The sequence below is a fragment of the Pelmatolapia mariae genome, linkage group LG7, assembly GCF_036321145.2.
Source record: "Pelmatolapia mariae isolate MD_Pm_ZW linkage group LG7, Pm_UMD_F_2, whole genome shotgun sequence".
NCBI lineage: Eukaryota > Metazoa > Chordata > Actinopteri > Cichliformes > Cichlidae > Pelmatolapia > Pelmatolapia mariae.
This window is the reverse complement of record NC_086233.1, coordinates 59,805,555-59,833,279: the sequence shown is the minus strand read 5'-3', so window position 1 is coordinate 59,833,279 and position 27,725 is coordinate 59,805,555. Positions and strand designations below refer to the sequence as shown.

The window sequence follows — 27,725 nt, the reverse complement described above, 5'->3', positions numbered from 1 at the left end:
TAAATAACCAAATTAAGTTATTTTAACCATGAAAGCATTCTGCACGCAGCACAATGTGGATCTTTTCAATCAGACCATGCAGCCATCTCTTTTAACTACCTAAAGCAGTTAAAAGACATATTCGTTCACACTATAAATATATTTCTTTGCAACCAGAGGACAGAGTGGGTTAGGTAAAGGCTCAAAGAGAAGCTCTTTTGCAAAGATGAAGCAATGTTACTGTTTGCCTTTACATTCAGCAAAAAAAACACAATCATTTTGCAAATGTGTGTGTGTGTGTATGTGCATAGCACAATTATAATCAATGCTTTCACAAAAGATGTGCTCATTGTTTGCTTTCCCTTCTTCTAACATGCGTATTTGCACAGAGTAGCTGTACTGTAACCCTTACAGTATATTTGCTTAATTGATTTTGTTCCTGGCCTTCACAGTCAACCGTGGCACTGACTTTCTCCATCCCCTATTGCATCAGTGCCAGCGATAAGCTATATAACACGACAATGTTGTTACTGGAACAGCAAAGGGTAAGAGGAGTAAAACACATCTGGAAAAGGAGAATTCATCGGTCATTTCCTTGGGTGTTTCCCATGGAACCAAAGAGAAACATTATCTCAGTTGGAAGAAGATTGTGTGAGCAAACTTCAAACACTTGATCTTTTTTTCTTCTTCTGGCATTTTCAAAGATCATCCGTATCAAAGAGATGTTTTATCACTCAGAGGGCTAAGGAAGAGGTGCGGCTCACTCAGGGGCTCACTCCCAGTTCAAAACTGTGAATAAAAAAGTCAAAAGATTGTTCTTACAACTTCTTAGAACTGACATCACTTCTACATTACATACAGTTTCTTCTCTTTATCTCTGGTGAAGATCTTCAGTATAAGTTTTGGGCTAAGAGACAAGTAAGTAACAACTCTGGCCTATAGGAAATCCATCCATTGTCTTCATTATTTGGACTGGAAATCAAAGTGCTTTGCTTTCTTTCCTGCTGCCTATAACTTTTTCAGCTAAATTAAACATTCAAAGGATATATTTGTTTAAGTTTTGAACTTGAACCGAGGAGCATTTTTCTGCTTTTGCAGTTCCTTGAAGCTCTTTCCAATAACTTTGACTGTCAGTGGACCATTATTACAGTAAGGAAGCAAACATTACAAAAAGCCAACAGCTAATGAATCTGCTCAGATAAATTCTAAATGCATTTACATACTCTGCACCATCACAGTGGCAATGAAGTTTCAGTAAGTTATCTGAAAACGGCAGGTGACTTTCCTTGTAATGATGTATAATTTAATCAATCAGTCAATCAATACTTTATTTATATAGCACATTTAAAAGACCAGAGGTACTCCAAAGTGCTTCTCAATAATAAAATCTGAAATAAAATTAATTAGATATGGATACAGATACATAAAGTACAAATACATTCCCAGATAAAACAAAGCACTAATTAACCCGTGAGTACTATTTTAAAAGGAATATTTCACACCTAGTGTAAAAGTTAGATAAAATCACCACAGAAATATCAACTGGAAAAACCCAGTAACACAATAGGTTAAAATTACATACAAATGCAATAAAAGTACAAAGTGCACATCCGATAAATCACTAACTAATCTAAAATGCAAGATCAAATAAATAAGTTTTCAATCGTGTTTTTTAAAGATTGAATAGATTCCGAGGTGTGAATATCAGCTGGAAGACTGTTCCAGAGGCAATGTTCCCTCTAAGCTGCGCGCGTGCACAATTGCGCACAGTCTCTGCGCACAGAAAATCTGCATTGCGTACAAAAAAAAATCTAACCTGAATTGAGATTAAAATTAAAACTTTAACAATTCTGTTTTGCAGTGTTAGTCAGTAAGTGACTGGCTGCTCCCGTATGGGATTACAACGATGCCACCTTATCCCATAGTCCAGCCAATAATGCGATTCACAGTCGTATATGCGCAGCTAATCAATGTCGTTGACAGGCTATGACAGCGTCCTTATGTGCCCACACCGGTGTTTTAGCGAGCAAAGCGGTGTGGCTGATGTGCAGTGAAGCCACGTTAATGACAACGTGTCGGAAAAAGTGTGGACTTTATACCAGCTTTTAAATTGTGTTGATAGGCCACGTAAAACCAGAGTTATGATAAAAATATATGCAATGTTTGGTTTTCTTCCTGGATACTATCGTTGTTTATATTTACTGCCGGAAGAAACGGTAAAAACGGCGTTTTATAACTCTCCGCCTGTGAGCAAAAACGAAACCAAAAAAACCCCACCCTTTCCTATTGGTCGAAATATGTACCATGTCGACCAATCAAAAAATGATATGGCAACATGACATTTAGTTGTTTAGGAAAGGGGGAAGTTTTAGGAGTGACTTCCTAAAGGTCTCACTGTTTTGAGACCTGAGAGATTTGAGACGTTTAGCGCAAATCTTGTGTAGTTAGTGTGTAGTGTAGTCAATAGTTTTGTTGTGTGTGTCAGAACAATGAGGCGACTGCTGGATGTTACAGGTGTTACAGGAGTGATACATCTCCTGTTGTCAGGCCTGCAGGTATCAGGCTGTTGTTCTTCTTTATCTCATAGTGGACAGAAATTCTTTTTTGGAGTGGCACAAATAATTTGTGTGGCATCAAATTTGATGCAGAACAGCTGATTGTTCTGTAAATAATTTGAAATGTTTATTTAAAAAACACCTTGGCTGCATTTTTAGGTAAACAGCTGCAAAAAACTTTGTTGTTTGCATAACTCAGTTGCTTTTTTGAAGAAGTAACTATATAATTAATTGTCCAACATTGGTCATTATATACTGTATTTTGCAGACAGAGTTACAGGACTCTCTCACAGACCACAGACTCATAATACAAGTCAGAGCTTTGTAAAAAAAAAAAAAAAAAAGAAAGTTGCGTTTTCAAAATTGGAGTTCAAGTTATTTTTACTTCCAATAGTGTTAACATACTACACAGGTCATGAACAAGATTTTTTTTTAATTTTCATTGTAAGTGAGCTAAAGCAGTTAATTAAAAGTAGTCTAACATAAATGTAAATACTGTAATTTGAATATTTTAATAAACCATGTAACTTGAATGGATTCGATGCTGGTGTGACCACAGTGCACACGTCTGCTGTTGCTCACAGTGGTCCAAGGGACCACTCAGGGAGTTTGTGTGTTCGCTCAGACACATGAAAAATTAGAGGGAACATTGTCCAGAGGTTAGGTGCAGCAATGGCAAAGGCGCGATCACCTCTGGTTTTCAGCCAGGACCTAGGTTGCACCGAGAGCATTTGACTCGATGATCGAAGTGCTCTCCTTGGAGTATACAGGCTGAGAAGTTCAGTTAAATAGCACGGCACATTATTTATATTATTTACGATTTTGAATGTAAACAGTAAAATCTTAAAATCAATCCGATATTTGATGGGTAGGTCAGCAAGGATCGGGCTAATAGAATCAAACCTTCTAGTACCAGTTAAAAGGCATGCCGCTGCATTTTGAACAAGTTGTAGTTTATGGAGAAGGGCAGATTGGAGGCCCAGGTAAAGGGAGTTGCAGTAATCTAATCTTGAGGTAACAAATGCATGTATAAGTTTTTCAAGATCCATTCACGGTATGTAATGCTTAGCCTTAGAGATTTGTCGTAGTTGGTAAAAGCTAGGCCGTACCACAGAGGACACTTGTTTATTAAGTTTAAAGGAACTGTCCAAAAGAACACCCAAGTTACGTACTGTATCAGAGAGGGAGGTAGCAAAGGGCCCAAATATATCGGCTAATTGTCCCAGAGGGATGTGGCTATCAAAGACAATAATTTCCGTTTTCTTTTCATTTAGAAAAAGGCAGTTACTCGATGACCAGCCTTTGACCTCCCTCATACAATCGAGAAAGCAGCGTAGTGAAAATGGGGTATCGTCGGTCAGACAAAAATAAAAAAAGAATTTAAGCTTAATCGTATGGGGTTTTTTTTTTTTTGTTGCTATTATTTGTGGATAAGAATTTCGATATTTATCATGTCACAGTGTACAGAGGACAGCAGTGACAGTATTGATTTGCATTGGGTTTGTTTTATGACAGTAAATTACTCCCTTGTCAGCATGCTGATGAGAACAATACAAACATGACAGTCAAATAATTCCATCTTTTACGAATAAAGAAGACGATAAATCTTTATGACATGATACTGTGTCATGGACCAAGCAGTAAGGCATAAAGCAGCGGTCCCCAACCCCCAGGCCATGCACCAGCATCGGTCGGTGAGTCGTTTGGTACCAGGGCGCGAGAGTTGAGGCTCAGGTGTGAAATTTATGGTTTTCAGGGTTTTTATCTGTGACACCTTAAAGGCCGGCCTGTGAAAACACAAAATAATTAAACAATCTTGAAACACCCCCCAGGAAATGAATCATGTGGTTTCGTCCAATTAGGCTGTCAGCAGTACTTCAGATCTCCCAGCCCTTTGCCACACCTTTTGCCAACCAGCAAGGAGAAGCCAAACCCCAGGTAACTCAAACAAAGAAAGATGTATTAATATAACATAAAACAGAACTTTGACCTTGCAGTGTTAATGTGTGTGCACTCCATATAAACATTGGAAGCCCGTCAGCGTCTCTTCTTCCTCAGAAGACTTAGAGACTTCCATCTGCCACTGAAGGTGCTCAAGAACTTTTACTCCTGCACCATCGAGAGCATCCTGACGGGAAACATCTGCACCTGGTTTGGGAACAGCACCAAGCAGGACAGACGAGATCTGCAAAGAGTGGTGCGCTCGGCCGAACGCATCATTCAATCAGAGCTCCCTGACCTGCTGTCCATCTACACCAAGCGGTGCAAGTCCAAAGCTAGGAAGATTATGATGGACCTCTCCCATCCCAACAATGGACTCTTCTCACTGTTGAGGTCTGGGAAGCGCTTCCGCTCCCTTAAGGCCAAAACAGAGAGAATGAGGAGGAGCTTCTTCCCCCAGGCTATTCGGGCCCTGAACCAGGTGTAGGACTGGACTCTCACACACATCACATTAACACACGCACCACCACACATTTCCTATAATTTATAATCTTTATAATCTCTTTCTGCTATTTGCACATTTTTTTTACTGTAAATTTCTAAGTTAATTTGTAAATTTTGTAGTAACCTGTAAATTGTAAATACTGTAAAACTTTTTCTGTCATTTAATGGTCGGGCGTTGTACAGCTACAAGCATTTCACCCCTATGTCATACTGTGTATGGTTGTGTGTGTGTGACAAATAAAATTTGAATTTGAATTTGAATTTGGAAGGTGTGATAGAAAAAAAAATTAATAAAGAAACAATACACTGGACAGTAAGTAGAATATATTTAAAGTAGTGACTGCAAAGTAAACTAAAGTGAAGCAACTAGTGGTGAGGTGTGGAGCTTACCATGTGTGGGTTGCCATCACACACTGATTGCACCATACTGAACTCTAAAGAGAGGATTATATGTTTAGGTTAGGTGCAGTTGTCTAAGCGGAGCTTGGAAAGAAAAGCGTCTGGACTTCTTTAAGTTGCTTGAAGACGTTTCACCTATCATCCGAGAAACTTCTCAAAGTCCAGACGCTTTTCTTTCCAAACTCCTTAGACTACGATGACCTGGATGACTGAGAACCTTCACAGAAGTTAGGTGCAGTTGTTAAAAGGCATTGTTGTGCTAAGAAACTTTGCATCCTGGCATTCACGCGGCTGGCTTTACTTGCTGCTGACGAAGCACAGCAATCGAAAAACCTCAAGCAAAGACGAGTGTGATGCTCTTCTCCATTTTACCCAATGCATTTGTAATTTTTTAAGTAAAATTAACAATTTTTTTTTTTTACACGTTGACAGGTTTATTTTTTTACCAAGTACATGTTAACACTTGTTTGCAGAAACAAGATAAGAAGACAAAAAAAGAAAAAGAAAAAAAAGTTGTCTCAAGTGGAACTTTGCCAAATGAGGCCTCACATTAATGATGGGACCGGCTGCCTTAATTAGGCTCGACTTGCTAGTTCTTCAAAGTTCTTCAAAGCTGCTTTAATTCATCACGCCATAGATTCAGCGAAGTCCTGGAAATATCCCTCAGAGATTTTGGTCCATTTTGACATGATAGTATCACGCATTTGCAGCAGATTTGTTGGCTACATACCCATGATGCAAATGTCCTGTTCCACCACAACCCAAAGGTGCTCTTGCAGATAAAGATCTGGTGACTGTGGAGGCCATTTGAGTACAGTGAACTCATTGTCATGTTCATGTTCATACCAGACACCATAGGGCAGTTTCAGAGGTCCTGTGTCTATCTTTGGGTCAAAGTTGTTTTTACAGATTGAGAATGCAACATTGAGCAGGTGGTAAGTAATCTCGTGTGGTGAGAAGTGCATGTAAAATCTACTTTGGACCTATCACCCTGGCAACCTGGAACGTGAAGCTTTCTAAATAGTAATTGTCTCACATGAGACTCTCCTGGCTGAGAGTTATAAGCCTTATGCAATACCACTCTTCCGGCATTCTTATGCAGATTTTGTTGCTTGTTTTCAAAGTGGAAACACTTCTTTGAGTAATTCTACCCACTTCTCATTTTCAGAGCATCAAATTCTGCCATATTTTAAGAAGCTGCCGCCCTCTCCAAATAACACCGAAGGTGTTTTTTACCATCTGAGCCTGATGCGCTTAAGTTATAATAAGACAGGTTTGTGACAACTGTATATATGATGTTTGCATGCACTGATCATGGGCATGAATGTGCATGTGTTTGAATTCATGTTGGATTTTCTCTAATCTACACAGGGTCAAAAGTATACATACAAGCTTAAATGCATAAATACACTTACTTAAATCTAAAATCTAAATAAGTGATGATGAAGGTTATATAATGTCATTTATCCTGACAAAGCCTGTTAACTTCTTGTTAGTGATCATAACTGACCACAACTAGAAGTTTCTCTTTACCAACATTAAAAAAGGATTTGTCTGAGAGCACTCATAGGACCGGCCAATACTCACAACAATTGGGAAATCCAATGAAGTCTGAAAATCTAAGGAGAATTGGAAATACACTTTCTAAACAGCTGCAGATTCCAACACCCTTAGTTCAAACAATTGTGCACAATTATAAATGATTTTGATGTGTCGCCACTTTGCCAGGGTCAGTCACAAACTACACCCTAAGACACCTCAAGAGGAAATTGGTCAGGATGTTCAGAAACCAGTAAAGTCCAAGAAACAGTTGGAACACCTTAGAATGAGAAGCTGCTCCAAAATCAACACCTTCAAGATGAAATTTGCAGCTTCCCACATAGACAAGCCAAACGCTTCCTCAAGAAACTTTTATGGTCAAACAGGACAAAGACTGTAGCTATTTGGACACAATTTCAAGATGTATGTTTGAAGGACTAAAGGCGAGGCTTTCAAATGTAAGAACGCTGTACCAGCTGTCAAGCATGGTGGTGGCAGCTTCATTCTCTGTGACTGTTTTGCTGCACATGGTGTTGGTACATTGCACAATTTTTGGTGTCTAAATCTATCAAGGAGCTAAAAGGGTGTCAAATTTATGTCAGTCCATCAACCCAATAATCATTTGTTACAATATCTTTTAAATAATTTTATACAATACTATAATTTAATTGTTTTAAACTGTTACTTGCTTTAAGAAATCTTGTCTTTATGGGATAATACACTAATCTTTTTGTATAAAAAAATGTCAGTGTTTTAATGAACAGTTAATTTCTGTTAGTATTTAGTAAAATCAGATGCCTGAATACTCTGTGTTGCATGAATCAATGATGATGACCAGGAAGATGAAGAGTCGAGAGGCCTTTTGGTGATAATAGAATGCCATCACTAAGAGTTGCGTATTCTTACACACAAAGCTTAAGGTGCTTCATTAAAAAACTAGAGGATGATTTGCAAATGTTCTGCAACTCTCTGTGTCATTAATAGAGATCACATTATGTTGAATGTAAAATATTAAGACTCGGGCACATGCTGGTTTGCAATGATCGGCAGAGTTAAGGCACTACTAATAGTAGTATAGTCTACACCAGAGTTACGCTGCATGTTTGACGACTGCACTTTGACTTCAGGTCACTCAGACTGAGATATTTAAGTCTAATGGATGTTTCTGTTTTATGAATGCATGCAGATAAGATTCCATGTGGTCTGTCCCTGTGGCCAAATGTTATCACCAACATCTCTCAAAAGAAAACATCTGAGTCTTGATCTCCTGACAGAGTACAAAAAGGAAAAGAGCAGCAGGCTAGAAAGAAAAAAAACATATTAGTTAAATTTGTAATGGCTACAGGAAGAACATATGGAAGGTGCGGCTTTAAAAAATGCAAATTGCAACAATCTGAGAGCATTACGCAACACTGAGAATAGTATGTCACAGTGACCAGTTCACATCTTCTCTATCTCCATTAGACATCATTAGTTGGGCTCTTTTAACAGCCAGTATAAAACTGTCTGTCACAAAGCAGCTTCGGCATCCAGTGTACTAAGAGGTCAGAAAATCACCCACTTAACACAGCACGTCTTTAAAAGCACAAGTATTAAAGGGGCGTTAATTATACACGTACACATGAGAGCGATTCATGGCTAGCCAGCTTTTCTGGAGTAATGAAAATGAGGATTTCCTAATTTTGGCAACTTTAAAATAACATAAAACTGAAAATTTGTCTTTTGAGTAATGAGTTCTAACCCTGTACTAGAAAGGAGATTTATGTGTTGCTCACATATGACATAGACTGTACTCAGCTTCAGTCTGTGACCACGGTTGACTGAAAAAAGACAAATTCCCTCCTTGTGTCTTCTTCTGTGTTCTAATCATCAGGATGCAATAAGGTTTGCGCTGAACAACGCATAATTCACATTTCAACTGTGAAGTGACCTCCCAGCTATGCCACTTTAACTCAGAATGTTCTCTTCACATGCACCATAAAGGCCTAAGAGGTATCATGTAGCTGGCCCGAGGAAAATGGTGAAACAGGGGTGTTATGAAAGCCACCTTTCAACGACACAACTGAGACTTTGTCTAACAACTTTTAGAACATCCAAAACCTTCAACTCCTAAAGTAAGAAGGCGAAGATGGTTTGAGCTCTCTGAGACAGTTATTTTTAGATTATTTATAGAAGTGTTAGTGGTGTAATGGTGTAAGTGATATTTTTTTTTGCCACACTTTAGGCCTCTTAGCACAGCTAATCATTGTTTTAAGTGCAACAGCCGAACTGAGTATTGTTTCTTTATGAGCACAGTGTACTCCAATTTTAATGGCGGCTTCCAGAAAGATAACATAACATGTACACTAAACCCAAACCATCTCAAACTGGGGGTTTTTTGACAGTGAGTTCACTTTACTCAACTAACTTCCACAGTCACCAGATCTCAATTTAACAGAGCACCTTAGAGATGCGGCAGCATGATATAGCTATGGCATGAAGAATTAAAGCAGCTAACCCAGCACTAACAAGGTGCACAAAATAGTCAGTGAACATTGAGCAGACAATTTACATGAAGCCTCATCGGCAAAGTGTCACTTTAGAAAACTTTTTCCTTTTTTTGTGTGTTTATAGAGCAGGCTTCTTATCTTATATCCACAAACGAGTGTTAATCTGTACTAGTTAAAAATAAATCTATTAACATGTAAAATATTTTTGTTTTACTCGCTTAGCTATGAATGCATTTGTTAAAGTGAAGAAGGACTTCATGCTGGTCTTTGCTTAAGGTCTCTAAATTATCATGCTTGGTCAATAGCAAGGTGGGGATATAGAGACCATGTGATTTACATGAATTGTTATGTCAGGACCCAACATTTCCTGGCATAATGATGCATTTAAACAACCTAAACACGCAACATGCGGAGGGTTCGTAGTTTAAACCTCCTGGTTGGCTGGGACCTTTCTTTGCATGTCCTCTCAGTGCCAAATAAAACTATGACACACTGTACAACATTGTCATACATCAGGCCAGTCTGTGTCACTCAGAAGAACCTTCTAGAGACGGGACACAAACAGGAAGTTGCTGCAACATTTCTGTCGCCCATCACTATTGATTTATTTTAAATTATGTTGTTAAGTTGTAGCAAAAATCTACCATTATTATTATTTTCAACCAGTAAAACCCGACCAGCCTCCGGCCTACAATCACCCTGGTGTTCACAAAACTAAACTTCTGTCTTCTTCTGTGTTCCAAGTTTGTTTCTAGGAAGTGCAACTTAGCAGTATTTCTATAGAATATGAGAACCTTCTACAACGTTACACAGTAAGTGCTGACAAGTAACAGAATTTTTTTTTTAACATGTAAAAGTGTGAAGGTGATAAACAACACATTCAAAAACGTTCAAAACGCACTTGTGAGAATGTCTCAAAAGATGAGCAGAACAAGCACAAGACAGCAACATGTACTTAAATTCAACACGGGATGAACACGCAGGATGCGTAAACATGTCTGCACTCAACATAAAGGATGTATATTCATATATGCACAAGGCACATTAAAAATGTATATTTAGGGCAGTGAAGTTACATGCCTGAAATTTCATTTTGATGTGCAGTAACCGGTGTATGTTCTGAATTACAATAAAGTAGCTGTTCTATTATATTTTTTAATATGGTTTTCTGTGCATATTCATAACTTACACACAATACTTACACTTGAAAAGAGTTTCATTTTCAAGAATTAAGTATTAAATGTTTATTTATTTAGGAATTATTCATCCTAAATAGTGTGACAAGGAGGCTTGTTTTTTTGTTTTTGTTTTACAGCCAGACGCACGCACGCGCGCGCACACACACACACACACACACACACACACACACACACACACACACACACACACACAAACACAAACTGTTATAAACTGTTTCCTGTCCATCCAGCACTAACAAGAAAAACAAAGCTGATAAAATAGGCTATAAATAAGCTTTACATGAAGACTGGCCCTTATCATTCATACCATGTAGTTTATTTCTTTTATCATTCATTTGAATTGAGATTACATGCAGAAATATAACTGCAGCCAGAGCTTCCATTTAGTCCTTCGGTAGACGATAAAAATGTTTATTTTGTCGTGATCCTGCGTTTTGTCTGCAGTGTTTTATTTTCAGACTCTCTGTTTCGGTTTGACTTTGTTTTAGTTTTCATTTTGAATATTACCTTTGCTCTGGTTCCAGTGTTTGTAGCAGTGAATCTACATGGAGCAGAGGTAGTGAAGGCTAATGAGATAGGGTGAACCATCCAAAACAGTGAACAGGGCACAAGAGAGATGAAGACCGGAGTGCAGGGAGGGTGCAGAGGGTGGGGATGAGTGTCAAGGGTGTTTTGTGACAGCAAGATAGCAGGAAGAGTGAAAGGGGAGGTTTACAAGATGGTAATGAGACCTGATGTGGTTTATGGTTTGGAGATGGTGCTGACAAAAAGACATGAGGCCGAGCTGAAAGTGAAAGGGTTGAAGATGCTCAGGTTTTCATCGGGAGTGACCAGATTATCAGAGGGTCAGCTCAGGCTGAATGATTTGGAGACAAAGTTGATCTTGATGCTCCCAGGTTCACAGCTGAAATAAAGATGTTTATGGCATGTCACAATAATTATCTTCATTGCTTTCCTACTCTGAAAACCATCCCTGACTGAAACACCAACAAAATGCATTAAGTCAAAGATTATTTAAGCACCCTATGTCTACTTGACTGTGAGTAATAATAGTGTTACACACAGTGGCAACATACTTACTGCACATGTGGGCATACTGTAAGTTGGAATCGCCAACCAACTGCCATTTTCCAGCTTTCTTCCAGAAGTCTTCAATTTTGTGTCATGACAACTGTATGTCTCAGTATGTGGGTGGGACCCACTAGTTGGACACTTTAGACTTTATCTGTATAGACTATAAATAACTGAACTGTTGACCATGTCTTTTTCAGTATTATTAATGGAACTGTCTCACATCTCTATGTTCCTTAACAGCTATCTGTGTGTTTGAGATGCACACGTGCAGGCTATATGCACATCCTTAGACTGTATTAGTGGTGTTAGCTAATAATTTAGAACTCAATGCTCTCATTCAAATAAAGTCACTTTTGTGGCCAAAGATGTCTAAAACAACAAGGTCAAGCCATGAGTGAATATATTAAATTATAAAAGGGTTTTGAAATTGCAGGTTTATTTGTTGTTGTTTTTTTAGTTCTTTAAACTAAGCTGTTCTTTTGTCTCGAGTCTTCAGGCATGAAATATCCCTCTGACTGTAGTCCTCCTTATCTTTGGCCTAATACTCTGTTTTGTTGTGAAATGACTGAACCGTTTTAGAGAGGAGAAACCAGGCCAGTGATATTAGAGATGTTTCCCAGTAACATTGGCTTTGGAAACTGGGATTTCCGTCGTGTTAGAAACGGGACCCTGCATTCCTTCGACCTGCGTGGCCAAGTTATAGGAAGAATGTAGGATTTCTTCGAGGAAAGAGGGAAGGCAGACTTTTAGTTGATGAGGAAGTAGTTCGAGCTGAAGTGAGGAAAAACTGAAGAGAGGCGGACTAGTTCTCTGAGTGACGCGCCTCTCGCCGCTGCTCCTCCCCGTGAATTCAGAGGAAAAAGTTTCCTCCTCTCACTTTAAACTCTCCTGATGTAGCAACGGTTTGACTCAGGTGTTAGAAGATAGTCCAGTCGTTGTTTGTTTTCTGTTGTTTTTTGCAAGCGAAAGGGAAGTTTGGACATGAAAGTGCTCAGCGGGTAGAAAAAGCACTAGAATCTGTTCTCCCAGCGTGCGGCATCATGAAGCCGTTACTGCGCTTCAGCGTCCCTCTGTGGACTCTTCTGGTCTTCAGCGCCTTCCTCAAGGTAAGAAAAACTTAATCCTTTTTACATTATGAGCGAAATTAAACACGATACTATTGCACTTTCCCAACTATTGCAGTGCGCTCTGTTTCGGTGATGCGAACGGTTTTCATGAGTTGGTGGTTCCTGCACCTGTTGCGCAGGTACTAATACATCCCCTAAGTCAGGAATCGGTGGAGTGTACCTCACGCTTAAAGGGAAAGTTTATGGAAAACATTTCTGCTGTTATAACACATTAATTTTGTGCTGATACCAACAAAGATGTAATAGCAGAATAAAACTTGGTCCTTTGAAAGTTTCAACTGCATAAAAAATTATGACGATGGGTAATTAATATGCCGGACTTGAGCTAGAGAGTTTTAACAGTGAAGCAATATTAAAATGCATTGCCAAAATAGACTAAATGACTCACTCTCTTTATTGGTAAACTGTTTGTTCAAGTGACCTGACCTGTAGTCTGAAATCCCTTGAAATACATTCCTCCGAAAAGAGGCTCAACTAACGGATAGACTGTGGCATCCAGCTTCCACAGATCCACCTGTCCCGTGTCCCACTGATCAGTCTGCTCAGAGAGAGGGGGAGAAAAGATGAGAGAGTTTGAGAATGGCATGCGAGGATGTGTGTGGCCAACACAAAGGGGTCAGGAAAGGAATGTGGTGCAGCTCAGTGTCCCCTTCACTTCACAGACCCAGGGACTCGCCCAGTTACTTGTTCATCTCTAATAAGTGATAAGTGGCTTAACTACTTTTTTTGTTTAGAATCAGAAGACAACTGAACAGCTGTATTGCATATTCCAAGTTTAATATCAGTGCTTGTTGAAAAGGCACTTTCTTTATGTAAATATTTATTCCATGGTGCCGTGATGCTGACTCTATTAATTCACTTCAAAGGACCTGATCTGATACCTCTGCCACCCCGGCTCGCTTCTTTCCATATGTGAACCTCACCGTTTTTCAGTGTAAAGTAACATGGAACCAATGATTAATGTGGAGCTGTGTCAGCACCGATCAAACGACAACAGAGCAAAGTTTTATACTGAGAAGGAGGAAGATTTTAAATGCTTATCTGTCACATTGTTGCCGATGCACATTTAGATTGATAAACTGCGGAAATTGTTCCTTTGCACATTGGGTTTTTTTTTGAAGGGTGGAGCTGTAAGCCCATTAAGTCTGTAAGTAACTAAGCAAGTAATAGAAAATAAAATAAACACACACACACACACACACCCTTTACTGGACAGATCAGCAGAAGTGACATGATGGTTTTGTGCTTCTGAAAGAGGAGGTGGCTAGAAAAGCATGGGTGGATAGATTATGTGTGTTTCACGCCAAAGATAGCAACTGTTTTCACTTTTCCCATCAGCAGTCACCAGTATCTTTTTATTTATTTATTTTTTAGATACTCAATATATTGGCAACACCTTAACTTTAACATAGATGTTCTGATTAAAACCTCAACATCATCCTGTTTTTGTATTCAGTTATGAGAAATGACCGCTGCTTAATATTTTCCCCTGTTAGTTATTAAATGCAGCTTGTTGAAGTGTCCTGTTGAAATACACAAATGTTCTGTTAGCACATTACATGATATCTATTATTTCCATTGGGGAAGTAAAGATACAGAGACCTGTTAACTAAGTCAGCTTCTGTGCTGCTGAGTACACAGGTTGAGCAGAGATGAACACTGGCTGCACGCTACACATGCAAATGTAACCCTGACACGAATACAGTTGTTTTCCGTATAGAAAGGCAGACTCTACATAAGGCTTTAACTATGGGCATCAGTTTAGAAATTTGTTGTCAGTTTCTTGAGGCCAGAAACTTGTTTAACTTAATATTTGTGAATACTATGCCTCAATTTGGAATTCTTTCCAAAGATAAGAGACACGAAAATCTTCTCATTCTCGCTCAAAACATGTTTCGTTTGATACCTCCGGGGCTAAACTCAGAGTGCTCCTCACTGCACAGAACAAAGAAATCTAAGAGAAAAGAATTCCTAGCTTAGGTGTGATGCTGGAAGATTCCCCAGTTGGTTTAATAAAAAAAAATAATAATTATATATTTTTTTTAATTTAAAAAAAAAATTGAAAAATCACAAAAGTTAGTCTTTTAAAAAAAATCCTTGCATGACTTAAAATATCAACCCTTGTTTTCACTTTTATGAAACATACTTGTGGTTCTTATGGCAAGTCTATACAGTATACATGACCACAACACAGATATGTAAAAAAGACATAAGTTTCTTATCGAAATCTCTGTCTGACTCTCTTCATCTGCTGGCAACTTCCATTTGAACAGTTTTCTTACATTTTACTCAGTACATTTTAGTACAGCATCTAAATATAAATATTAGAATTTTAACCATTCTGTATATTTTTTTTAAACTTGACTGGAACATATGAAGCATAAGGGTCAGGGGACAAAATCGGCCCAGCAAGGACTCCAATCAGGCCCAGTGGATGACTTTGAAAAATGTGAAGGAGGGCTAAAAATGTGGATTTTTAGCTGTATTTTAACAACAAAAATAAATCAGTTTTTATAATGACAGGATAGTCTGGGAAATGAGTTAGCAGAACTTTTTCTTTAATTTCTTACATTTTAAACCCAAACACGGATGTCTTTCATTCATCCCAGCAATATAACACATGAGATGAAATTTTGAAATTGTAGGTATTTTATATCGATATCTCAAGGATTTAATGTGTAATTAACCATCTGATAGAAAGGGGAGTTTCACTTGTCCGGCGCGCTAAACATCAAAGTAAGCTGCATGAGGCCCTCGATATAAAATGACTTTGACAGTATCTACTATTTAAGTATCTACTCTTATGATGCTTTTATAATATCTTTTATCTGTACCAACATTTAGTCCTAACTTTAACTTTCATAGAAATGTTAGGACTAACCTTTTTGCTTGAAAGCTTTGCAAATATAGCCCCTGGTCTTTTGATGAAACAGCGGTATAAACTTGGGGCTGTGTTCACAAACGTTTTAAGAATCCTCTAACAGACGAAGTGTCTTGGGCCTTGTTTATGGGCAAAGAAAGGTCTGAAAGTCACAAGGTGTGGTCAAACCCTATGCTACGTATGACACCTTTAAAAAGGTGTGATTACATGAACAATAAAAGAAAAAACATACAAAAAGCTTACAGCCTACAGACATACCTGTTTGCACAATTGCAACACCCACTCACATGCTGACAGTTATTTTAATTATTTGCTAACCTTATTTATCATCTATTTATTGTTAAAAGGGAAAAAAAGCTTTCATGAGTTACATTTGTACCATGTCTCTGTGTTTATGTTTACATATTGGGAATGTAAAGTATGTATGCACATACTTGAGTAGTGGCTCTTAAGATTATGTAACTGAGGCTAGTATGTTTACATACATTAGACAACTATAACCACACAATCAAATACTAGACTCCATCTCTCTCCATCCTCGTCTCCATCAGCAGTTACATGAACTATATGATGTTAATGGTGGAAAGTTTTCATTAGACATTTTACTAATTTCCATTAAATGTGTGGTAATGATGATCATATCTGGCAGCGCTGGGTAAAAATTAATATTAGTTACTCAGATTACACAAAGAGTAATTAAAAAAGTTTACAAATTTAAATTTCAAAAAGTCACAGTAAAAAAATTTAAATTCAGACACATAATCCCTCTAAAGAGAGAATGGAAAGGCAAAGTAGAAAAGGGGAAATATTGTGCTTCCCTGTAACTTTTTTTGCATACAGATATTTTCCATTAGTGGAACTTAATATTTCCACCGTAGCTATGTTTAGTATCAGTTTTGGTTTAACCACTGATTGAACCATATGAGGTATCTGAACCCACTAATGTTGAAATATCTATGGGTAGCCTCGGTAAAAGCAGGCTGTATGTGTGTTAACAAACTTTATTGCATTGTGATTATATGGGCCGACATTTTTTTTGGGAGGGGGGCATTAAAATATATAATATGCAATCATTTGTTATTAATTTATTTATAACTATAACGGAAATAACGGAAGTAAAAAGGGATTCAAAATAGGTTTAGGTGGTGTGCTCCATATAGACTGCATCTGAGGTCACAGTCTGGCACACATCCATTAACGAACCAGGAAAAGTATAATACTTTGCATGGGTATATGGTTGTGTGCATCATTTCTTTGTCCTCCCCAATCCTGCATCTGCGTCTCTCACTCTCTTTCTTGGCTTGCTTACCAGAGAATTGTGGCATTACTATTAGTTAGAAATGTCTTGGAACAAGGAAATGTGGTGTTTTTTAACACTCTAAAAGAACTGGCTGGTTGTGGACATTGCATGAGGAGTGCTGCCTTTCCGGCAAGCTGCAAGCCTTATGCCTGAAATGTGGGTGACGTTTGATGACGTGCGGTAACTCAATAACGTCTGATAAGTCTCTTTCTCCTGATGCATCCTGCTGGCTTTATACAAATTAGAAAGCCTTCCAGTGTTTTGAGTCCCATTACTGGTCTAAAGTGCAAAAGTCACAAATCAAACCCTCCTTTGTAGAATGGTGCACCCTCCACCCACTCTCAGGCCCCTTCATCTGCATCAAGACTGTCCAGTTTCAAATTGACATCCCCAGACAATCTGCATTCAGCCAGCACTGCGAGTCGAAGTGCAGCTTGTACAATTTGAATTACAAAGAGTCACAGTTCCCCGTCCATGTAAATGAGACACAGGCTCCTCTCCGAGCCTGAAAGGCCTTATTGTCAGCAGATAACTATCTTTTTATCATTGGCATTTGAGCAAGTTATAACTAAACAAGGCTGTCGGAGGACAAAAATGTGATTATTTTGCTGTTGTTTCATTTTTGCATCATAATGTCTTTACAGAAAAGTGATTAAAATCAAAATACTATACAGCTGCCTGCGTTTGGCAGTCAGTTAAGGCTGTTCATCAGCATCACGGGTGGTAAAATGTCTAGCATTTATAATCTCACATAACTAAATATTCTATTTCGGTAACAATTCTCTAAAGAGTTCAATAAGTCAGTCAGTTACTCAACTACTGTTGGTAAGATTGGTATAAAAACGCGTATTGACTGGGTCGCCCATTAAACAGGTTAAAAAGGCTTGTTAAGTGATAGCCACAAAAGGAGACTTTTGCTAATAAAATAAACCGCAGGAAGCGTTCGTTGCTTCACACCCAATGTTTCACTTTCACACATTTCAAATATCAAACTGGTCACACACACTGGTGTGATGAGTGTAACGCACTGGCCCTCTGTGCCCAGCATCTGTGGGTGTGGGTATGTATGCATTCATGCATAGTTTCCTCCTGTTGCATTATGAGGAAGCTCTAACGGTAAGAGCATTGTGCTCAGATGGGTATCTGCAGCTGGCAGCTCCACACTTGGCAGAGGGCAGCACAGTGCTGGGGACAGTAAATGCGACGTAACTCATTTCCGTATATTCTGATGTGGCTTCTGATAGTAGCGGCTAAACAGCGGTGTGGGAGGCTGGTACCTGGAGACCAACAACACTGATAGCAAAAGACGGCAGCTAATTTTAGAAACAGCATTCAGCATTATTTTATGATTCATCGTCCTATATTGTCTAAAAGGATCATAGTTATGTGGGAAAACAATAGAATAAGCAGCGCATCAGATGTTGTTACTTGTTGAGCTATGTTGTGGGCGTAGTTCCCACATGATATGATATCTCACTTTATATTATTATGCAAGTAGTGTGGTTATGTTGCACTCCTTTATCTCTTCCCTTGAGATGAGCTATAACATGTTACATTTGTTCTTTATTTATATCAACGAAATTTGATGGATCATGATTTATATTATAAACGTTTAACTTGTGGTTTTATATAGGGTTAAATGAAGTGTCTCGCAGTCTTACAGAAGAGCAGTGTTGATCATTAAAGTTGTGCTTTGGATGTTGGTGAACTTACAGCTTTGCTGAATTAACAGCAAACGTTCAGGGTTAGCAGGCAAAATTAGTCACTCGTATGTATGATGATAATCTGAATGATTTTTATGGTGATTGCAAAATATGTATCCCAAGGATGGAAAATAAAAGTTTAACATATCACTTAATTTTTTAACTTTTTAATCTTTATATTGTTTTAGTGTACACTGAGGGCCATGGCAGCATTGCAATGTCAAATTCCTGTGTATGACAATTGACAATAAAGCTGACTTTGACTTTTGACAAAGCTATTAGTTGACGCAAGTAAGTGATGTTTTGGCAACAGCAGTGCTCTGGTTTTAAGTAGACACGGTAAAGTTTTGATTTATTGGCTATTGTGCCGTGGCTCTAGATTTTTGCTTGACTAAACAAGCTGTAGGTATGAAGTAAAGCCTAATGCTTGACCTCCCTTAATATGGTCTAAATGTGTTATCAGGCATCTCTGGGTGGGCTCAGGAAGTTACATTAGAACAGAAACAATGAGCAGGTCACTCATATGCAGGCAATGACCTTTTAAATAGAGAACAATCTGCCAACTTATTGCTAGAGAAAAATAGCAGCTTGAACAAAACTTGTCCACGTCATGCTGAACTTTAATGTTTGTATCACAAAAAAACTGCTAATATATCACAATCCACTAACACACTATATACACAGAGGTTTTAAATTACTCTGGATAATCAGACCTCTACTCAGGTTCAGGTTAAGAGGTGCTATAATAGGAAATACCAGATCACACTCAAACCTATTAATCAATAACAATGGTAAATGGATGCACTTTGTCTCGCCTTACCAGACACAACAAAGGAAGGTATTGGGAGCTACAGGTCAAGCTCTGTCACATAAGAAGAAGATTCAAGTATTACCCACATATTATTTTACACTCTGGGATAAAGACAACTTCTGATCTCACAGAATTATATGAAATGACCACAATATATTTATATAACATTACATGGTGGAGATGGTGTCGTCAAAGAAGCCTTACTGTAGTGGACACAAATTCTTTGCTTCGCATAATTCTTTCAAGATTCAATCTTTTCTTTGTGGTTTAAAGGATCATCTGCTTTCACCAGGAGATTTTTGTCCCTTTTTTGTACCATAGATAATCCAATGGGTTTTTGTCAGGCAGAGTCAGACGAGCTTCCTGAGACAATTGCCAATTGTGGTCAACAGGTCAAAGTGATTTATTCACTGGCTGTAATCATGAGATTGGACGGCTTTTATGGGACAGAATTCAGAAAGAGATCAGTTTAAGGTAGGTTTTAATTTGTGTCCATTTTTTAATATAATAGGGCAAGCATTGCTTGGCTTACTTACTCTATAGTAAGTCTTAACTCACACATACTGTTAGGACTACATGATCAGAGCATGTGTTAAGTACCAAGAAGTTAGCGTACCCCTGCCTGTGATAAATAATAATACAGTTAAGGACAGGAGATATCAAATGAAGAAAAAAGAATTTTAAAAGAAAGAATAAAGTGAAGGATCACTTTCTAAAAAACTGATAAAACACAAGAGTGGAAAAGGTCAAACAGAGAAGGAGCAAAATCAGAGGAAACTATCAATATTTAATTTGTTCCTTGTCAATCAAAACACCATAGGTGTTTTGTTTTACTAATCTTCAACACACACAGACCTGCACACATAATCGTTAGAGTCAGATAACGTGATTTTGCAGAATTTACAGCTGGAGAGGAATCTACTTTCTCCACTCAGCAGGTCAGCAAGGGCACAAGACCCATTTTTAATAGTTTGTGTAATTTGAGAAGTAGAAACAAAGTATTGTGCAGTATTATGTAAAGTAGTAAAGTATTATGAGCGTATAGTGTTAAAAGGCTGATTCTTGAACAAACAGCTTTAGAGGTGATTTCTTATTATGCAGGAAGGAACTGGGACATTATCAGGAGGTACAAGGAATCATAAGGAATCAGAAAGTGGTAGGGCGTGTTTAGGGGTGATGTAATGTTTACACAGTGGTCAGTACAGCCATTTCCTCCTCCTCCTGCAGAACGGCCCAGTCAAAGGGCCTAGATAGTGTACATGGTAAAAGGGTCATTGGCTCAGAAAGTATGTGCCACATGGAGACCTACAAGAAGAAACTGAAGATGGTTTCAAACAGCAGTCTGTCGTCGCACTGGAGTTGTTTAAAAACACCCATCAAATGTAATATGAGTAGAATAAAAGACTTTCAAATTTACTGTTTCTGCACAACAGTTCTCTAACACTTTTCACATAGAAGAGCCACAAATAATACCAATAATGAAACACAAACCTGAGATGGGTGGAGTCGCTGTGGATTCAAAAGGAAAATGAACCATTTCTAGAGCACTATTTCCCAAACGGGACTTGGAGCTTTAGTTATTTTTGCTCTCTGAGTCAGTGTCAAGGCATAATGGCTTAAGACGATGCTTTGTTTATTTACTCAAGAGAAAATAAGTGATTCTTAGGAAGAGGGCCAAGGGAAATACAACTCCAGGGAGTCATAGCTTAGAAAAGTCACATCCCCCGAGGTCAGCTTTGCATGAAAATGTGAGATTGTCATAGTATTAAGATGCAGCTCTTACACAATGGTATGTGACCTTTACCATATTCTTCTGATGCTGGAAGAAGTTCAGTTTTTCGTTTTTGTTTTACTTAACACAGTTTAACATGTGTTTACTAAATTTACTTACTATACCAGGGCATTGAAAACATATTTCAAAGTACAAACTGCCTTTTAAAAAGTAATTATTAATTTTGGTATTACCGCAAAGTCCTATTTGTAGCATTTCTGGTGTCCATCTAAAACAGCTGAAGGGCTTTCACCCACTATTATAAAACTCTACATGTTCCATTTTCTTAAGGGTCTCTTCCTTCTCTTCCATGTGTTTTTTAAAAGTAAACTTTTTTGGGTTACTAACATTAAAAACTTGGTTTTTTATATGAGCTCTGTTACGACCCGGCTCAAAAGCCGCAACATAAAAAAGGAGATGAATACCAGAGTGTAGGTGAGAAGAGGTTTTTTCTTAAAATGGACTACCAGGTTGGCTAAAATAGCTGGTACCACCCAGGCAAAGACAAGTGAGCTCTCTGGAAGCTTGCCTCAGGTGGTTTTATCCACACCTGATTGGGTGTGGCCAATTAGCACCAGCTGAACACATTAAGATGAATAGGGGCTGCAGCGGGACGTAACACCTCCTCCCTCAAAAGGGTTCCTCTAGGACCCCTAAATCTATTAAAAGCCCCTCTGAAGCCTTCAGGTCCTTGAACCACAAACCTGAAATAAAAGTAAAAGCTAACAGAAGCACAGTGTTCACATTATAGTTGGCATCAACACATTATAGTTTAAACTCAAATTTATTCTAAGATCATTTTTAAGGCGATCTGTTAATGTGTAACTTTGGTGACCCCCAGTGGCATTATGAAATATATCCAGAGAATACAGACTTTAGAGATTCTTCATGGCGTCCTAACATGTAGTATGGCAGGAAAAGAAACATTTCAGTATAAACTTATAGTCATGGTAATTGTACAGAAAGATACAAAGTTAAAAGACAAAAAAACTCTCAGTATTGGCACAAGATCACTGTTTATCTAAAGAGCTTGGAAAGAAAAGCGTCTGGACTTCTTGAAGTTGCTTGAAGACATTTCACCTCTTTTCCAAAAGAGGTGCATTGTTTAAATTTCAATAACAACGCCATAACCTACATATGATAGCTGTAGGCTATCAAATGTAGAAAATAGGATTTCAAACAGGTTGTCCAAACCCAACCCCAACATTAGCATAGTGTGGAATGCTTTTCCATTACTAACAAACTATCTGTGGTGGAAAAATGTCACTAAATTAGTGATGCTTGAAACATTAATGCTCTCTCAGAGTGTTTGTCCTGTTAGGCAGAAACTGCAGAAGTGTAGTCACGCACATATATATATATACTTCCTCATACATGCTGTTCTTCCTGTTAAGGTGCAAAATCCACCCAGTTTACTTGAGTTTTCATATCACACTACATGACATAGTGTAGTGGTTGGTTGGGTAGTTAGTCTTTGGGTTTAGGTCAAAAAGAAAATAGTTGCAGCTTTAAAATATTGTTTACTGAGCATTGTAAATAATAAAATAAATAAAAGAACACCAGACAAGTCAGACTTTACTGAATGATTATATATTAGATCCTGGGGGGAGACGCAAATCCTTTTTAGGTTGTGTCGGAAGGCCATCTGGCATAAAAATCAAACATCCACATGTGGCGACCCTTTGTGAATGAGGGAGCAGCCAAAAGTAGCTTTAATTATACGTTAACACCCTCCATCTGATCGTGAGGCTTTTGAAACCTTAAACTTTGACGTCAGTGTGTGAAACCTTTGTTCTTAAAAACAAGAACACTAGCAGAGAGGACTGAAAAAGGGCAGGGTCACTGTGAATAGAAAAGGAAACATTAATGGGAGGGTTGCTGACGTGCATCGGCAGGTGAATGGGGCGACACCAAAACTGGGATGGGTTTTTCTAAGATTCCCAGTCTGATGATTTTCAATTGTTAGACCCATTCTGTTACATTATTAGCATACTATGATTCAATATTTATAAATTTAAGAAAGAGAGAAGTATATATGAAGTTGTGGCTTATAAAATAAAAATGTGCACTTAACTAGCAATTTATGAGAATGTAAAATACAACTTTTGACACTGAGGACTGACTGAGTCTGATGGACATAGTCAAGACAGAAAATGTTTAAAATATTAATATTAATAATTTTGCAACAATGCAAATTAGTCTCAACATATCTGGTGGTCAGCAAAGCTGAATAAAGTTTTTCAGAAGGTGCAATATTCGGAACAATTTGCAACTAACACATTGTTTACAGTGGCTTGCAAAAGTATTCGGCCCCCTTGAACTTTTCCACGTTCTGTCACATTACAGCCACAAACATGAATCAATTTTATTGGAATTCCACGTGAAAGACAAATACAAAGTGGTGTACACGTGAGAAGTGGAATAAAAATCATACATGATTCCAAACATTTTTTTACAAATAAATAACTGCAAAGTGGGGTGTGCATAATTATTTAGCCCCCTGAGTCAATACTTTGTAGAACCACCTTTTGCTGCAATTCCAGCTGCCAGTCTTTTAGGGTATGTCTCTACCAGCTTTGCACATCTACAGACTGAAATCCTTGCCCATTCTTCTTTGCAAAACAGCTCCAGCTCAGTCAGATTAGATGGACAGCGTTTGTGAACAGCAGTTTTCAGATCTTGCCACAGATTCTCGATTGGATTTAGATCTGGACTTTGACTGGGCCATTCTAACACATGGATATGTTTTGTTTTAAACCATTCCATTGTTGCCCTGGCTTTATGTTTAGGGTTGTTGTCCTGCTGGAAGGTGAACCTCCGCCCCAGTCTCAAGTCTTTTGCAGACTCCAAGAGGTTTTCTTCCAAGATTGCCCTGTATTTGGCTCCATCCATCTTCCCATCAACTCTGACCAGCGTCCCTGTCCCTGCTGAAGAGAAGCACCCCCAGAGCATGATGCTGCCACCACCATATTTGACAGTGGGGATGGTGTGTTCAGAGTGATGTGCAGTGTTAGTTTTCCGCCACACATAGCGTTTTGCATTTTGGCCAAAAAGTTCCATTTTGGTCTCATCTGACCAGAGCACCTTCTTCCACATGTTTGCTGTGTCCCCCACATGGCTTGTGGCAAACTGCAAACGGGACTTCTTATGGTTTTCTGTTAACAATGGCTTTCTTCTTGCCACTCTTCCATAAAGGCCAACTTTGTGCAGTGCACGACTAATAGTTGTCCTATGGACAGATTCCCCCACCTGAGCTGTAGATCTCTGCAGCTCGTCCAGAGTCACCATGAGCCTCTTGGCTGCATTTCTGATCAGCGCTCTCCTTGTTCGGCCTGTGAGTTTAGGTGGACGGCCTTGTCTTGGTAGGTTTACAGTTGTGCCATACTCCTTCCATTTCTGAATGATGGCTTGAACAGTGCTCCGTGGGATGTTCAAGGCTTGGGAAATCTTTTTGTAGCCTAAGCCTGCTTTGTGACAAAAAGTGGAAAAGTTCAAGGGGGCCGAATACTTTTGCAAGCCACTGTATAATATTTGAGAAGTGAGTTCTCCAAACTTAAAATATTTTATTTACCAAGAATACCACAAGGATGAAAATGTCATGGTATCACAAAGGGATTTGGAATTTTAAATATAAAGGGATTTGATTGGTTTTAATGTTGTAACAGTCACTGAATTTGTGTACGTTAACCCATTTGTTTAATGTGATTTCTTTTCTAAAATAAAACCTAAATATTTATCTTGTGTTATATGATAAACATTTACAAGAATGTTTATCAGTTTTATGGCACAACTGCTTTTTTGAATAAATAAGGAAATACACAGATGCATTTATAATTTAGATGATAGGTAGTAAAGAAATATCATTGCATGTTGAAGAGACAGACAGTCAAACGCTAAACTGTCATTTGCCTCTCAGTTTGTTTGTGAGCTAATCATTTTTTTAGTTACCCACTTTGCTACTATAAATGTACTTTTGTGACTTTAAGCTACAGTTAGTAAATATTTTTAACAAACCTTTACTATCACAAAATATCATATCATAAAACCACAAAGATTCACCTCATAATTCTGTGGCAGATGCAATAAAATACTTGCTGAAATGATTTGCAGCGACTATGACTGTCGTTTACAATTATGAAAGAACCTTATTCTGAGCCTGAGTTGCCTCTAATGCATCTATCGGGGTGTGAGTTTGTGCGTGAATGTTAGACAAGCTGCTTAGGTTTAGAAAAGTGTTTGTATAAATGTGTGTATGATCGGCGAACAAAGCTTGTAGTTTAAAGAAAGACCTGTGATCAGGTTATATGTCTTTAGAATGTGTTTATCTTTGTGACGATTTCCCTCTGGGATTAATAAAGTCTCTCTGGTTAAGTCTGTCTGGTTTTAAATTGTTCTGTAAAACATGTAGCATTTTGCCAGCATTTTACTGAGTATCTGGAACTTGGAAATGAGTAGTTTCAATTTTCTTCTGTGTGTTTTATCAGGCCATTTCATTCTCAAATAATCAAGTTTGGAGTCAGTCAGCATTTTAAGTTGTTCAAGTGACCAAGAACCAAAGATCACAAGACCTATACAGCTGTGCTCATTATTGGACTGAATGTAAAAAAGGGTCACGATCTGTGAAAACAGAAAGAAACGGTTGTGGTTTTTTTGCAGGGTAAATAGTCGCATAGTGAAAGAAAACTTAAAAGCAAATAGGTTCATTGTGGAGTCAAGAACGATATATTCACAAATCAAACCAAATAAACAGACAACAAACACAAAAAACAAATCTAAAGCCTCTTTAACTGAATAATATAAAACAATTTTCTCTGCTTTCTGCATCTGTATGTTTAAATTAGTAAGTTTAGTACTGTAGTTCATAACTAGGTTAAAACAATATAATTTCATGCATTATGGCTTCCAAAATTGTCACTAGTTGACTGAAAAACTTGCTAAACTGAACACTAAAACATTGTGCTGTAAGGTCTGTTCCGCCATTGTTAGAAGTTAATAATTGGCCATATCTGTGAGGCTTGTGAGGGAGAAAATGATGCAGGTTTGAGCTATGATGCCATGAGTTTAATATTTAGCTGAGTGGGAAACAGTTTGAAAGGTAACATATCAGCAAGTGACTGTGAGCTATTTAAATTTTGGCTAATAAGTAATGTGGAATCAAAGCTTGGTATTTGGGCCCGATAACAGAATATAGATGAAATACAAAGCTGCAGTGCACGTTGTATTTATGTATGCTGTGATCAGCTTTACTTTATCCCTTTGAAGTCTGAGAAATCAGATATCATCATGAAATCCAAGGAGGAGGAAGAACAATATTCATAACAGCAGTTCCCCACATTTATTCGTACCTTCAAGGCTGTTGAAGGATTACAGATGGTTAGTTATTAGAGAAGTCTACTTCCTTGTTTGTACTAACTACCACAAAAACGTGTTCTTTTCAGCTGTTACAGTGAAACTTTATCACACGCTACTGAGCTTTTGTGTGTTTTTTTAACCATCAAAATAGAAAATGTGATACCTAAACAAATCTGTGTGTGAACATTTTGAGGTTTGTAATTTAATTTCTGGTTACTGAACACTTACACATTATGTGTGGGAAAATGTACAAATGAATTAATTCTTATATAGCGATACAGATTGTATGGGAGCCTGAGTCCCCACATCAGTGTGATTTGCAAGGATTTTTGGCCAGTATAAAGAGAAACTGCTTGACGCTGCCATCAGGTCAAGTCATGTTTTGGCTGGATTGACCTGATAGCAGGTTCCCTCTCCGTTCACGCAGAAGGAACAAAAACATCCTGCATACATATCCAGCTTTGAATTTCAGCAGTGCCCTGTGACATTGAACAGCTGGTTGGTTTTGATGCTTTGAATTTTTTCAAAACTAAATGCTGACCTCTGCTGGTGCAAAAATGATTTACCTTGTTTGTTTTCTGTGTTAATCTCTGCAGAGCTCCCAAGCACAAAATATCTGTAAGTACTGGTTCCTCATTTATTCATGTGCTCTCTGTCTGATATTTTGACTTTTTATAGCTCAAAACTGAAGTTTTGTGAATTTCTCACTGTTTTCTTGAATGTCTTGTTTTTCTTGTTCTTCTTTTTTAGCAAATTGTGCAACAGAAACATTAAATATAACAACCACCACAACAACAGCAAATGTCAACTTTCAACTTGACCCAAACTGCAGCTTAACAGTTGGCAATAATACGTCTGGAAATGGTTTAATAACTGGTCTGATTCCTGGAGCTGTCTATCAAATTGTCTTAAACTGTTCAGGGTCCTGCAATGTGTCACAAATAACAACAAGTAAGTCATTTTATTTTTCCTAAATATATACACCAATGATTCTGTGAGTTGGATGACAGTAATGTTAATATTCTTTTATAGCCAATAATGAGAATATGATGAACTGATTCTTTTCCTGTTGACGTATCTCTAATTCAAAGAGCCAGAAAC

At 38.1% G+C, this 27,725-nt stretch overlaps 1 long non-coding RNA gene across 1 annotated transcript; it reads left to right on the top strand.

Moving 5' to 3' along the window:
- The first annotated feature begins 12,582 nt into the window (after positions 1-12,582).
- Positions 12,583-27,451, top strand: LOC134631870 (uncharacterized). The gene is made up of 3 exons (XR_010094418.1): positions 12,583-12,785; positions 27,221-27,242; positions 27,375-27,451. It is a non-coding gene; the product is annotated as an uncharacterized LOC134631870 (long non-coding RNA).
- The last annotated feature ends 274 nt before the right edge of the window (positions 27,452-27,725 follow it).